Genomic DNA, 13,509 nt, shown 5'->3' on the forward strand with positions numbered 1-13,509 from the left:
AGTATTGGATTCCACTTCGAGCTGTGAATAGCTTGGATTGCTGCATATTAACGTGGTATCATCTGCATATAAGATAGCTGTTGCATGGTTTGTTATGGACTGAATATCATTTACATAGATAATAAAAAGAAGTGGTCCTAATATTGACCCCTGTGGGATACCAAAATTTATGTCAGTGGTGTTTGATTTGTATGTTCCCTCTGTAGTGCTAATAGACACAAACTGCTTCCTATTTGTCAAGTAGGACCCCATCAGATTATGGGCTGTGCCTTGAATGCCATAGTTCCACAGTTTGTCCAGCAATATGGTCGTATCAACACAGTCAAATGCTTTTTGTAAGTCTAGAAAGATGCCACATACATGTTCTTTATTATCTATTGCTTGAGTGACACCTTCAATTAAGTTGGATGCTGCTGTAATGGTGGATGACCCCTTGACAAACCCATACTGCCCCTTAGAAATCACTTTTTTGCATACCAGGAAGTTCCAGATTCTTATGTATATTACTTTCTCAAAGATTTTGGATATTATTGGAAGAACAGAAATGGGTCGAAAGTTTTCTACTAAATTCCTGTTTCCTTTTTTGAAAATAGGCACAACTCGGGCAATTTTCAACTCATCTGGAAATAGACCATCTTCCATATGAGAATTGATAACTGTTGATAAAGGTGATGCAATTTTATGTATACATTTCTTAAGAGTGTCCAGACTGAGACCATCATATCCTGCTGCATGGGAATTCTTTAAGCTACTCACTATTTTAATTATTTCTTCTTTACTTGTTGGCATCAAAAATATACTTCCTGATACTGGTGTTCCTCTGAATTTGTATTTATGATTTTTAAGCTGATTGTTTATGCTGGAGCCAACAGAAGCAAAGTAATTGTTAAATAGATCTGCTATCTTATTCTGATCAGTTTTTATTGTGCCGTTTATCAGCAAGTGATTTTCAGTTGTATGGTTCCCAGATTTACCAATTTCTCCATTTACTAGTGACCATGATCTTTTGGAGATATTATTTGCGTTCTGAATGACACTTTCAAAATGTTTCTGTTTTTCTGAAATTAGGAGGTCTACATAGTATTTCTGATACTTTTTGAACTCTTCTTTTAATTTTTTATTGCTCAAGTCATTTAACATAACATACTCATACCATCTTAATTTTTCTCTAGCCTCAGTGACTGAACTTGATATCCAGTTTCGGGTTACAGCATGTGACTGAATTCTCTTTTTTATTAATGAGCAGGCTTGGTTAAGAATGTAGAATAGTTCACTTGAGAATTTGCCATAACTATGAAGTGTCGTTAGAACACTGTTCCAATCCACATTCCTTAGCATATTATTCAACTGAGTTATATTTTGGTCTGTATTCATCCTAATACATCTATAGCAACTGTGTGTAGGAACCTTTTTTATGTGCACACTTAGTTCTACTGCATGGTGGTCTGACAAAGAACTTATAATAACAGAAGATGTAAGATCGTAAAGATGAATACCAGTGATTATGTTATCTATTGCAGACTGGCATGTTTCAGTCTCCCTGGTTGCAGTGTTTATCAGGTATCTTACATTATATTCAAGCAGAGCATTCTTAAATAGTCTAGAGTGTAACTTACCTGCTAACACATTTATGTTGAAATCTCCTATAATTACTAACTTGTTCAGGTGTGATATAAAAACATTCTCTACCATGTCACAAAACTTTGTTAAGAAAACTTCAAAGTTTCCGCCTGGTGGTCTATATAAACATATAACATAAATTTCATCATTTGGTATCTTTATACGTGGTGCACATAATTCAGTTGTTCCTTCTAATGAATATTTACTTACATTTACAGAATTAAAATCAAATGTGCTCTTTACATACATTGATACACCCCCACCTCTAATAGTAGATCTGCAAAACGTATTAGCTAGTACCATGTTTACAGGTTTAAAAAGTTCTAATTTGGCATCAGATAGCCAGTGTTCACTAATACCAGGCACATCAGGCATAGTTTCATTTACAAACACGTCTAATTTTTCATATTTCTTGCTCAAGCCCTGTACATTCCGGTGGATTATTTTAAAGTTGTAAATACCTTGTTGTAGATTTCTCTGCTTTACTGACTTAAATAAGGTCAAATCTCTGTTTCTCTTGTGGGCTTCCTCCTCTTTCTGGTTTCCACTAAAAAATCATTTAAATGGGATGGAGGCACTGGCTTCCATCTGCTGTCTGAAGTTTTTTTAGTTGACAGTACTGGTTCTGATAATGTTGGAGTTGATTCTGCTGCTATTGTGGATGGTTCTGCTGTTGCTAATGATGGTTCTGTTGCTTTTGCTGTTGATTTTCCTGCTGGTATTAGGGCTGGCTCTGCAGTTGATGGAGCTGTTACTGCATTTGTTGTTGTTAGTGTAACTGTTCTTGATGCTTTTACTACTTTTGGCAGAGTTGGTCCAGCTGCCATTGATTCTGTTGCCGTTGCTGGTAGCAGAGGTGGCTCTGCTGTTGATGTAGCTGCTGTTGCTACTTTTATTGTTGTTGCTGTTGCTGTGATTGTTTCTGATGCTTTTAGCATTTTTTGTGGAAATACTTCTGCTGGTGCTTGCTTTAAAACTGTTGGAGCTACTGGTAACGACATGCTGTCACTATGTTTTTTCAGTCTCTCTAACATTTCACTGATTTTCCCACACAAAAGTTTCTTGCCCCTTTTGTTCAGATGCATCCCATGTTTCGTGAAGCAATCTCTCTTAAGAGAATCTGTACCAAGTAAATTAGTGCTAACATTGTAGTATTTCACCAAAACATGCAGTCACTAACAAACAAAACTGATGAATTTCAAATACTTCTAGAAAATGAACTGATGAACATTTCAGTTTTGTGTCTAAGTGAACACTGGCTGAAGGAAGACACACTGGAAACTGTACAAGTTTCAGACTTCATACTAGGCACTCACTTTTGCTGAAAAACACAAAGTTATGATGACAGCTGTATCTACATTAAAAGTAATACAACAATTGTGCCCACTGAATAACCAGAAGATATTGCAGAGAAAGAGACTTGGAAATAAGAGGACTTTAACTACTAAATGTGAATATAACCACAACCAGTTTGTACAGGACTCATGATAGTGACATGAACACTTTTCAGTGGTGGCTTGTTTATAGGCACCCCCTATTTCTAGTTGATCTTACTGACACAGTATAATAAAATGTGTTCTTTTTTCTTTAATTCTTTATTTATATTTGTAGAATATGTGATCCTTAAGCTTAATGTCAGTATCCATACCTGTTGACAAAAAAGATAAAAAATCTTTATATGGAACTGTCAGCTTCACAGTTCCAGCAGCATGGTGTTTGGCTGTTGTGTGAATTCGCACATGAAAAAAAAACACACACATTAAAACTCACTTACCTCCCTTACATGAACACAATGATGATTCATTAAATCCTGGAATATTTATAACATTAGTACATTTCACACCTAAATTAGATTCAGCTTTGAAGAACTGTTAGAAACCAATGCAGACTTCAAAGGTGTTTTGAAGACCATTCAGAATTACATTCATGAGTGCCTGTTACAAATATACCATGAGAAAGTATGGACAGAAATTAAATAAGTTCCTTTGTAGCTATCAGAGCTGATAACCCAACAGACTTTTCTGAACAGATGGAAATGACACATTTTTAATTGTATGGGGAAGTATTTTGGCACTTTGGGGGATTTTTTTCAATAAAATCAAATTACAGATGGCTTATCACAACATATTTTAGAGCAGCTGGACATAATTCTTCAGGAAAATGGACAAAAACTGATAGCTCAGACATTTGATGGAGCAAATATCATGAAAGGTGAAAAAACAGGATTTCAAATAAAAATAAAAACAGGTTATAGTAATGCACACCTATTACACAAAAAACAAGAATTTTATCTCTATCATTTTAGTTTTTCCAAAATTCTTTTCAAAATGTATGTGTATCCCTTCTCAAAAAGCATATGGACATCAGCATTCCATATCCAATGTTTAGAAGATGTAACTTCAAAGTTTAGAAAACTGCTTCAGTCAGTATCAGATACAGAACAGATCATTGTAAATGTAATATTCAGTATTCAGTTTATTCACCATTGACCACTTACAGCGGAATAGGTCTGAACATTAAATATACAATTAACAATAACTTTACAGTAAAGTTTTTACAATTTAATTCCACTTCTTTTAGGAATATTCTTATATACTAATGTCAATGATTATTTCAAAATATTCTGTTATCTTATAAAATGGGTGTTTGAGTAACCAGTCATAAATCTTACATTTGAAAATATTGCTGGTCAGTGACCGAGCAGATGCTGGAAGCTTATTGAAGAGTTTTAAACTCATTATTTTGTGTGAGTTTGCAGTCTTTGTGAGTCTGTGTCTAGGTATGTCAAAGTCCAGTTTGCCTCTGGTGTTGTGGAGATGTATGTTCTCTCTGGTCTCAAACTCATTTAAGTTGTTTTTGACATAAAGCAGTGCTGTGTAGATGTATAGATTCACAACAGTTAATATCATGTGCTTGATAAAGAGAGGGTGGCAGTGTTCCTTGGGCTTAACTTTGCTCATTATTCTGATTACTTCTTTTTTTTTGTTCTTCAGAATTTAACTGACAAAGCAAGAATGTCCCCATACCAATATGTCGTAGGAAATGTGTGATTGAAACAAGCCAAAATATACCACCTTTAGATACTCATCAGTGACTACATCTGTCAGTCTCCAGATGAGGTAACACTCTCTTGCTATTCTCTTGCAGATATGGCTAATATGTTCCTCCCAGTTTAATTTTGAATCAATGTGGAATCCTAATAATTTTACTGATTTGCTTTCAACAGCAGTAGTTAAACCCAGAATTAGTTCTTGTGTTTTATCAGGATTACATAGGAGTTCATTAGAAGAAAACCAAATCATTACTAGTTCTAGTTTTTCCTGTGTTGCCTGATGCAGTTCTGTTGTGTCATAGTGTGTATTGAGCAGTGTTGTGTCATTCAGATTCAGATTCAGGTTCAGATTCTTTATTAGTCATTCAGCATTATTACATGCAATAGACTTTGTCAGTTCACTTAACCTATTAATTTTACATAATAAATTTTTACATATTTAAGTTGATATTGGGCATTTCTAAAAATTCTTCTGATGAATAGAATGGATTAGTTAACAAGAAGTTATGAACATTGTCTTTAAATAATTTGTCAGGCTTGATTGACCCATTTTTAGACAATTTGTTATATATTTTAATTGCCATATACTTATGACTATTGTTAGTTTTTGCTAATCTATTTTGTGGCAACAGTAGAGAAGTGCACGTTCTTGTATAGTAGCCATGCCTTTCATTTGTTACACTTAAATTAGGTAGTTCAGCAAGTATGTAGTTAACACTGTCAAGAATATAAAAATTAATTACTATTAAAATTCTATATTTAATGAACAATGGTTTACAATGTGTTCTATTATCTACCTTAGCCATTACTCTGATTGCTTTCTTCTGGATCACCAGAATTTCATTTGTTTTTCTGCTGTTTCCCCAGCGTATTAACCCATACCTTAAAACAGAATGAAAAAAGGCAAAGTACGCTGTCCTTACGTACTCAAATGTCACACAACACATCAGTCTCTTCAACAAATATATAACTCTTGACAACCTAACCACTATGTGTTCAACATGAGAGTTCCATGTTAGACTGTTGTCAAGTACAATACCTAAAAACTTTGCCTTTTGTTTTTCTATTTATGTAGTCTTTGATAGACTGAACCACATATTCTGGGTCTTTTCCTCATTTAATAGCAGACCATTGGCATTAAACCATGATGTTGCATTTTATTTTGCCAATTTCATATCACTTACAAGGTTATCAAGTACATGGTTTACAGATGTAAAAGTTGTGTCATCTGCATACATATATGTCTTTACGTCTATATTTCCTGGTAAGTCATTCATGTGTACAAGGAAAAGAAGTGGTCCCAATTTAGATCCCTGTGGCACTCCGTGTTGAACCTCATTTATGTTTGACAGATGACTTCCTGAACTCACCACCTGTTTCCTTTTATTGAGGTATGATTTGATGAGTTTTAAACTTTTATCACATATTCCATAGTACTCAAGTTTAGAGAGCAGAAGTTAGTTGTCAACACAGTCAAAAGCTTTGCTCAGATCACATAAGGTTACCTGTGTGTGCGCATGGTCCTCAAACGCTGCTAGAATGTCTCTGACTAAGAGCTCTATGGCATGTATAGCTGACCTTCCTTTTCTGTAACCAAACTGTGATGCACTTAATATACCATTTAGTTCTAGGTACTCATACATCTGCTTATATATTATGCCTTCAAAGACTTTTCCTAGTACTGGAATTAGTGAAATTGGTCTGTAGTTTGCAGAATCTGATTTGACACCCTTCTTAAAGACTGGAGTTACCTTGGATAGTTTGAGAGGATCGGGAAAAAACCCTTCTATGAGGCACAGGTTTATAGAATATATTAATGGTGCTGCAATGTAATGTATGATTTCTTTCAAAAGATTGTTTGACATATTGAAAATATCTGTACTGTATGAATTTTTCATTTCTTTGACTATTTTAAGAACTTCATGTTGGCGTACCTCTTTGAAGTGTTTCAATGATGATCTGGCCCTATTATGATTTAGGTTTGCTCTCTTCAGATAATCTTTACATGTTACATTGGGTTTACTGATCAGCTTTTTGATATCATCAGCACAGCTTACAAAATATTTATTGAATGTATCTGCTGGTATTGGGACTGTCTCGTCGAAGTTTCTGACTTCACCTTTAACAGTATTAATTACTGACCAGGCTGTTTTGCATTGGTTTTTACTATTTTTTATGAAATTTGTGTTGTATCTTTGTTTCGCCAATTGCAACTCTTTCTTATACAGTTTCTTAGTGATTTTTTCGAGCTCCTTAATTTCATTAGAATTGTTTACTTTGGCAAGGTGCTTCAACAGCAGTAGCTTATTTTTTAGATTCTCCAGTTCTTTGGTGTACCAAAATTTACCCTTTCTTGTTTTATGGTATTTCTTTTGAACAAGATAGGCTTTTAAAATACCTGTTAAGTAATTGTGGAATGTTTCATAAACTGTTTGGGCACTGGAATCACAGATTTGAAATAATTTGTCCCAGTTTGTTATGCTCAGCTGGTGTGTTAGTTTTATGAGATTGTGTTTTGTTAATATTAAGGTATTAGATTTTTTTAACTTTTGTGCAGCCTTGCTCTCATCCCCTTTTATAAAATGTCTTAACTCTACTGTTAACATGGAGTGGTCTGAGAATACAAATTCCTTTACCTTGGTGGAGTACATATCACGAGCACAGTTGACAAAAGCATTATCCAAGCACGATTGTAGTCTTGTTGGTTCTGAACTTACATGATGGAAGTTGTGCTGCCTTAGCATATTCAGTAACTTATTTGTTACATGTTATATCAAAGCTTGAATTAAAGTCTCCCCCAATTACAGTTACATACTGTTTCCATTTCATTATGTAGCAACGTACACTGTCTAAATTATCTAAAAAAGTTTAATCATCTGAGTCAGGAGAATGGTAGATACATACTATGATAAGTTTCATTATATCACATATGATCCCGGTAATTTCAAAGTGTTTTCTACACATGCCCAAGTAAGATCTAGTTTTCTACACTCTATTTCATTTGAAACATAGATAACAGTACCACCATTACGGTACTGAGATCTGCAAAAACTGTTTCCATGTTTATAACCTTCTGGTTTAGCCAATGTTCTGATAGACATAAGAAAGAATACTTATTCTGTGGCAATGACTCCTCCAGAATTTCAACTTTATTTTCAAGACCCTGAATGTTTAAAAATAGGATGTTGTTATCTGTGAGTTAGCAGGCTGGTTTTTCACATTTTTATTTTCTTCTTGGCTTGAAACCATAAAAAATTATCATTGAATGACACACGATTGAATTTGCTCCTACATGGTAAGGTAAGTCATTAAGTGCAATGATGAACAGAAAAGGACCTAGGACCAACCCATGAGGCACTCCAGTCTGAACTTCCTTCAGTGAGGAGCATCTATTTTTAATTGAAACAAACTGTCTCATGTTACTTAAGTATGATTCGATTACATCTAAAGATGGTTTGTGTATGCCATAAAATTCCAGTTTTGCATGTAAGGTGCTAAATGGTATGCAGTCGAAGGCTTTGCTAAGATCACAAAGTACTACTGATACTAGACCCTTATTTTTGAATGCAGTTAACACCTGGTTAACAACTTCAGTGACAGAATTAGTGGTATTTTTCCCATGTTGATATGCAAACTGTCTGTTGGACAGGAGATCATGCTTTTCAAAATAGTTATTTATTTGACTATACATTAGATATTCAAAAACTTTAGAGAAAATTGGGACAATAGAAACTGTTTGATAGTTTTGGGGCACATGCTTATCTCCCTTTTTAAAAACTGGTATCACTTTAGCTGTTTTGGGTGCATCTGGGAAAACTCCAGATTCTAAACACAGATTAAAAATGAAAGAAAGAGGTTGACAGATAGGGTGTGTTGTTTTTTTTTTTCATTACATAGTTAGAAAACCAATAACAGTCCACACTTTTGGAGTTGGTGAACCTTGACACAGCTTTTACAATATCCTCTGGGGCAACAACTTCCAGTGGAAAGTATACCTCCTATGGGGCACAGCACCAAGATGATCTAGTACACAAGTGCCATTTTGCTTGATTTTGTTTTTCAGCTCACTCACTGAGGTTAGGAAGTAATTATTTACTTCTTCTGGGAACAACATTGCATCTTGTGTATGGGTTTGTGAATTATATTGGTTGATGATGACCCATGCTGCTTTGCATTTGTTGGGAGCACTTTCAATGTCATGTTAACATGCCTGTTTTTTGGCCAAGGACAGTTTGTCTTTGTAGATTTTTTTACATTTTAAATAAGCTCTATAAGAAGTATTATCTAGCTCAGGTCCTTGTTTACAAGAATTTTTCTATATTCTGTACAGTCTGAGCATCTCCTCCCTAGTGAGAGCTAACTCATCTGTATACCATTTTAGCTGTTTGTTTTTATGTTTATGCTTAGGACTACTTTTGATTAATGGTGAACAGGAGTACTGTAACTCTATGAGTATTTTCAGGAAGTTGTAAAACACCATTTCACCAGCACCCTTTCCTTCTCAGGGTGTATGTTGTATATAAAGTCCCAGTTAACTTCAGATAATCTGTCAATAAATATATTAATATATTCATCTTTCTGCCCTCTTATCCATGTGGCATTAGACTGATTCTGACTGATTTAGGCAACTGATCACAGCAGAATGCTAAAATCAATGGTTCATGATCAGCTAGGGCTCCACTGGCAAGTCTGACATCATACATATCTCTAGAAAAATTTACTATAATATTATCTAAACACGCAATATCCCGTGTTAGTGTGTAATTTGTAAATTGCAAATTTAGTGATCTTAAGATATTAAAAAATGTTCTAGTGACATGTTCATCACTGTTGGCCATTTCAATGTTGAAATCACCACAGATAATTAGTTTTATTTTAGATTTTAGTATTTTTCTCATAAGCAGCTCAAATCTTTCAAAAAATGTATTTACATCTCTGCCTGGTGATCTATATAAGCTAACAATTATAGTATTCTCTGCATTTAGTCTTATACAGCTAAATTCTCCATCTACGTCTGCACAATAAGGGCTAACATCTATTTTGGTAAACATTACAGTATCTTTAACAAATATTAGAATACCTCCATTCTTTCTTTCACTTCCACACATAATGTCTCCAACAGCATACCCTTGAGGAACAAAATATTGTACTTGATCTTCTGTCAGACAATGTTCTGAGATACAAACAACATCAACGTTTTCAATACTGCACAAATGTTCTAATTGTAATACTTTGTTCCTAATGCAGCGAATGTTCGTTTTCATCACAGTAACAGATTTATGTTCATTGTTTATTGTCTGTGAACGCTCTCTCATATGAATGTTGCTTTTAGCACCTATTTCAAGTACAGGAGGTTTATTACCCACTGATTCATTGACTTTTATACTAAAAAATGATGTACATTCCAGGTATTACTCAAACCGCTACTTTCATAGATTGTTTTATTCCGGGTTTCTAAAATACCTGAATGACAGTAATCTCAAGTTTTGGTTATAGCTTTTTCATCAGATTATGTCTCATGTTCAAACAATTTAGAACAAAATGCAGTCAGGAGAAATTAGTGGATTTAAGGTTAATGAATATATAACAAATTTCAAAACTACTATTTTGTAATTAAGCAACTCAAAGCACTTTGAGAATCCTTCAAAGAAACTTATGACAGAAGCTAAGAAAGTATTTGCATGTGTGTTGATATAATGACAGATATCCTTCCACTAAACATTTAGAAGCTGCTAAATTATTCAACAAGAAATGCTTCAATAGTTTTAAGAATAAACTTCCCACAGAAGAAATACTACCAACCACTAAAGGATATCCCATGACTGACAAAGAAAAACTTGAAACTGAGCTAAAAATATCCTATTGTAGGTATGAAATTCATGAATTTAGCAGATTAAATGAGTGGCTGAAATTTATCTTGGAAAATATACTGTATGAGGTTCTTAGTGAAATTACGAAACTAAAAATATCCTCTTGACAGTTCCAGTGACTATATCAGAGGCAGAACACTATTTTTCAACACTGAAAACAATAAAAACTTTTCTAAGAAGCACTATGAATTTGGAAAGATTAAATGACTAGCAGTGCTTTCCATGGAGAAAAATTTCCTCATTTACCATCCAGAGATGAAGGAGAAAGTAGTTGATATTTCAGTGCAAACTAAAACAAGAAGAATGGATTCATTTTTAAATGAATAGATCAACCACGAATTGTAACAATTTAGGTTAAACTAGTAATTATTTGGTCTTTTGTGAGCTAACATTTGGCTTAAGAATCATGGGAGAAGTTTATATATATGTAAGATACCTGGAGACACCAGAAGGTTTCAGAGTGATTATGTAATGGTAAGACTAAGATTTTGGAACCAGATTGTAAATCTGGTTTCCAGGGGCAGACGTGGACTCTGACTACAATTCATTGGATATGAACTGTACATTAAAACTGAAGAAATTGCAAAAAGGTAGGAAATTAAGGAGATGGAGCATGGATAAGTTGGAAGAAACAGAGGTTATTGAGAGTTTCAGAGAGAGCATTAAGCAATGACTGACTGAAACAGGGGAAAGGAATACATTAGAAGTAGCTTTCAGAGATGAAATTGTGAAGCCAGTAGAGTATCAAATAGCTAAAAAGATAAGGCCATATTGAATTTAATTGATGAAAGGAGAAAATATTAAAATGCAGCAAATGAAGCAAGCAAAAGGGATTACAAACATCTAAAAAATGAGACTGATAGGAAGTGCAAAATGGCTGAGCAGGGATGGCTAGAGGACAAATGTAATGACATAGAAGCATACATAATTAAGGGAAAGATACACTCCTGGAAATGGAAAAAAGAACACATTGACACCGGTGTGTCAGACCCACCATACTTGCCCCGGACACTGCGAGAGGGCTGTACAAGCAATGATCACACGCACGGCACAGCGGACACAACAGGAACCGCGGTGTTGGCCGTCGAATGGCGCTAGCTGCGCAGCATTTGTGCACCGCCGCCGTCAGTGTCAGCCAGTTTGCCGTGGCATACGGAGCTCCATCGCAGTCTTTAACACTGGTAGCATGCCGTGACAGCGTGGACGTGAACCGTATGTGCAGTTGACGGACTTTGAGCGAGGGCGTATAGTGGGCATGCGGGAGGCCGGGTGGACGTACCGCCGCATTGCTCAACACGTGGGGCGTGAGATCTCCACAGTACATCGATGTTGTCGCCAGTGGTCGGCGGAAGGTGCACGTGCCCGTCGACCTGGGACCGGACCGCAGCGACGCACGGATGCACGCCAAGACCGTAGGATCCTACGCAGTGCCGTAGGGGACCGCACCGCCACTTCCCAGCAAATTAGGGACACTGTTGCTCCTGGGGTATCGGCGAGGACCATTCGCAACCGTCTCCATGAAGCTGGGCTACGGTCCCGCACACCGTTAGGCCGTCTTCCGCTCACGCCCCAACATCGTGCAGCCCGCCTCCAGTGGTGTCGCGACAGGTATGAATGGAGGGACGAATGGAGACGTGTCGTCTTCAGCGATGAGAGTCGCATCTGCCTTGGTGCCAATGATGGTCGTATGCGTGTTTGGCGCCGTGCAGGTGAGCGCCACAATCAGGACTGCATACGACCGAGGCACACAGGGCCAACACCCGGCATCATGGTGTGGGGAGCGATCTCCTGCACTGGCCGTACACCACTGGTGATCGTCGAGGGGACACTGAATAGTGCACGGTACATCCAAACCGTCATCGAACCCATCGTTCTACCATTCCTAGACCGGCAAGGGAACTTGCTGTTCCAACAGGACAATGCACGTCCGCATGTATCCCGTGCCACCCAACGTGCTCTAGAAGGTGTAAGTCAACTACCCTGGCCAGCAAGATCTCCGGATCTGTCCCCCATTGAGCATGTTTGGGACTGGATGAAGCGTCGTCTCACGCGGTCTGCACGTCCAGCACGAACGCTGGTCCAACTGAGGCGCCAGGTGGAAATGGCATGGCAAGCCGTTCCACAGGACTACATCCAGCATCTCTATGATCGTCTACATGGCAGAATAACAGCCTGCATTGCTGCGAAAGGTGGATATACACTGTACTAGTGCCGACATTGTGCATGCTCTGTTGCCTGTGTCTATGTGCCTGTGGTTCTGTCAGTGTGATCATGTGATGTATCTGACCCCAGGAATGTGTCAATAAAGTTTCCCCTTCCTGGGACAATGAATTCACAGTGTTCTTATTTCAATTTCCAGGAGTGTAGATACCACCTATAGCAAAAGTAAAGAGATTTTTGGAGAAAAGAAAAGGAACTGTATGAGTATCAAAAGCTCAGATGAAAAACCAGTACTAAGCAAAGAAAGGAAAGTTGAAGGTGAAAGGAATATATCAAGGGTCTTTACTGCAGAGATGTATTATAGAGACGCAAGAGGATGCAGATGTAGATGAGATGGGAGAGAACAATCTGACAGAGCACTGAAACAAATGAGTTGAAATAATATCCCTAGAGTAGATGCCATTCTGTCAGAACTACTGATATCCCTGGGGAGCCAGCGAAGACAAAACTGTTCCACCTGGTGTGTAAGACATATGAGACAGGTGAAATTCCCTAATACTTCAAGAAGAATGTAATAACTGCAACTCCAAGGAAAGCAGATGCTAACAGATGTGAATATTACTGAACTAACAGTTTAATAAGTCATAGATGCCAAATACTAACACAAATTATTTATGGAAGAATAGAGAAATAGGTAAAAACTGACCTTGGGGAAGATCAGTTTGGATTCCAGAGAAATGTAGAAACACACCATCCAAAACTGACCCTGTGACTTATCTTAGAAGATAGGTTAAGGAAAGGCAAACC

At 36.8% G+C, this 13,509-nt stretch overlaps 1 pseudogene; it reads left to right on the forward strand.

The window, feature by feature from the left end:
• The first annotated feature begins 7,964 nt into the window (after positions 1-7,964).
• LOC124550813 lies at positions 7,965-10,865 on the forward strand (annotated as a pseudogene).
• Positions 10,866-13,509: the final 2,644 nt, after the last annotated feature.

The sequence above is a fragment of the Schistocerca americana genome, chromosome 1 (genome assembly GCF_021461395.2).
Source record: "Schistocerca americana isolate TAMUIC-IGC-003095 chromosome 1, iqSchAmer2.1, whole genome shotgun sequence".
NCBI classification, from domain to species: Eukaryota; Metazoa; Arthropoda; class Insecta; order Orthoptera; family Acrididae; genus Schistocerca; species Schistocerca americana.